This window comes from Lynx canadensis, chromosome B4, assembly GCF_007474595.2.
Source record: "Lynx canadensis isolate LIC74 chromosome B4, mLynCan4.pri.v2, whole genome shotgun sequence".
Classification (NCBI taxonomy): Eukaryota; Metazoa; Chordata; class Mammalia; order Carnivora; family Felidae; genus Lynx; species Lynx canadensis.
Genome location: NC_044309.1, coordinates 116,239,934 through 116,242,855, shown reverse-complemented (window position 1 = coordinate 116,242,855; position 2,922 = coordinate 116,239,934). Strand labels below are relative to the sequence as shown.

Genomic DNA, 2,922 nt, shown 5'->3' with positions numbered 1-2,922 from the left:
ACAGTTAATGGATATTTGTAATGTTTCCATTGGGGGTCATTATGAACAATGCTGTTATTATAAGTACTGTTAAACATGAACTCTGGTAAACATAAGCACACAATATATTCCTAGGAGAATTGTTGTGTCATAGAATATGAGTGTCTCAGCTTTATTGATAATGCAAACTAAGTTCCAAAGTGGTTGTGCCAACTTACACTGTTACTAGAAGTGTATGAGAGCTCCTGTTGCTTCTTATCCTGACCAACCTCAAATTTTTCTAATTTTCAAAAATTTGGTATGTATACATTGGTATCCCACTAGTCTAAATCACCCTAATTAGGAAGGAAGCTGAATACTTTTTTCATATATTTTATCAACCATTTAGATATCCCTTATTATGAAATGGTGAAATGCCCTTCACTTTTCTTGCCCTTTTTTCTATAGGGTAGTCTTTTTTTTTTTTTAAGAAGTTCTTTATTCTGGATACTAGTATGTACTTGATTGATGTTACAGGTTGCAAAAATCTTCTATTCTGTGCCTTTTCTTTTTGTACTGTCTTTTGGCACTTTAAAAAAAAAATTTTAGGACAGCCTCTTGATCAGAAGGGAGCCTAAAGGCCCACCCTTGGAGAGAAAGGCCATCATGAAGGGTAAAGCCTCCAAGTGGGGAGAGAACAGCATTGGAGCTGCTACCAAGAGTGCCACGAAGCTGGCCGTGTGCTCAGCAAGTACTGGCAGAGCCTGGAGTGATGAGTGGGGTGGCTTTCTCAGGTAAGGGGCTGTGCTTCTGATTGTACTTATATTTGCATTTTCCATTCATGGCGATCAAGATTCCAGCAATGCACAGGAGCCCTCCAAAAATCATCCCACCCACCTGCAGGCTTTCCCTGTCATAGTAGAAGGGACTTTGGCATCCAAGGCAGGCAGCCCTGCCAGTGTGAAGAGAAGGCCCCAAGTCACTCTCTTCATGACACAGCTGGAGGGCAGGGCTGGGAGCCGTTTTCCTGAGCTCACCTGAGAGCTGGGTGCAGAAAGCAGGTCTGAAGAGGTTCCTGGGGCTGTCTTGACAATTTGGGGGTAGTCAATTTTCCCTTTATGTTTAATGCCTTCTGTGACTTGTTTATAAATCATTTACTACCCTTGAGGTATTCTGCTATATTATCTCCTAACAGCTTTATAGTTTTGACTTTCATACCCAAGTCATGAATCTACCTGGTATTGATTTTTGTCTATGTTATGAAGTAGAACTCAATTTCTTTTTATTTCATATAGATACCCAATTGTTCCAGCACCAATATTCCAGAGCAAGAAGAAATTCTTCTGAGTTGTTTCTTTCTTTTCTTTTAATGTAGGTGTAGGAAACTTCTAGCCCTTAACTCAATTGCTTTCAGCTCATAGAGAAGGCAACAAGAAGGGGTTCAGTTTATTCCAAAAGTTGCTAAAACTCAAAAGAGTTGATTTCTTTAAATTGTTAGTTGTAGTAATATGAGGCTGAAATGTGGAAATGGGTTTTTCTATCTAAATTTTTTAACGTTTATTCATTTTTGAGACAGAGAGAGACAGAGCATGAATGGGGGAAGGTCAGAGAGAGGGAGATACAGAATCTGAAACAGGCTCTAGGTTCTGAGCTGTTAGCACAGAGCCCGACGCGGGGCTCGAACTCACAGACCGCGAGATCATGACCTGAGCCGAAGTCGGACGCCCAACCGACCGAGCCACCCAGGTGCCCCATGGGTTTTTCTATCTAAAACAGATATCTAACTTGCCTAACTTATAGTATAGAAAATAGGCTTAAACTATATTGAAAATAAAACAACGGATAAAAAATATTCCTAGATTTATAACATTTAATGTAATTCAATTCAACAAACACTTAAGAAGTAAAATATTTTATAACATTTATTTTATACCTAAAGATTATGCACATTTAACTCTTTATTTTTGCTATCTTTGTAAATAAATAGAGTTTTGAGACGTGTTTTACCCTCAAGGTTTGGGCAGAATTGAGGCCATATCTCTATCTCATAGACTCTATCCTATTGTCATGGCACCTTCATACTTGAATCTTCTCTGCAACATTATTGCCCAATGGTCAACTAATTTGAAGACTCAATATTGAATTTGACTGCTCTGTACTTTTTCCATTTACTGAACAAAATTCGACTTGGAGTTCCACCCAGAAGCAACCTTCTTCCTCCTGTTGACTTTTCTAATCTTGCCTTCTTCACACTAAATAACACTAAGATTCTTTCATTCTTCTTGATGTCCTAATTTCATATCCCCTCATCATCCTAACTGACCAGCAGAAAGTAGAATAAACCATCACCTTCTTTACTTCACATATAATACCTCCATTAATGTATTTGTTTTTTGAGAACCTATTTTTCATTGCTGCTTTTGCATGCCATCCACAACTAATCATAATAATGACATAAAATTAAATATCTATTTGTTAACACTAGCAAATAGCATTTTGTTCCTATTTTAAAAGTGATTGAGTCTAATATTCCTATATTTCTCTCATTCTTAAAAGTAACCTTAATTATGTTGCCTGTGTACTTACAGTTCATTTCAAATGGTTTAAAATTCACACACACACACACACACACACACACACACACACACACATTTCTTGAGAGGAAATAAAATCACTTCTAGTAAAACATATATCTAAGTGAGTTCTATATTTCACTCTTTAACATGTAGAGATTTTTTGGCCACTTTTTTTCTTCACTATTCTTTTTTTTTAGTGAGGCAAGGAAAATTCTGTTTCTCTGCTTAGTCACATTCTCAGCATGTGAATGGGACAACACCTTTGCCCCTCTCAGAAAGATTTTTTTCTAGCATAGCCAGTCATAATTATGAAGTCTTTCCTTTATTCAATTATAAAGGTTTCTTTTTCTTTTTGAAGAATTACGACTGATGCTCCAAAAAACTCAAT

At 37.0% G+C, this 2,922-nt stretch overlaps 1 pseudogene; it reads right to left on the bottom strand.

The window, feature by feature from the left end:
- Positions 1-702: 702 nt before the first annotated feature.
- On the bottom strand, positions 703-950 carry LOC115518511 (annotated as a pseudogene).
- Positions 951-2,922: the final 1,972 nt, after the last annotated feature.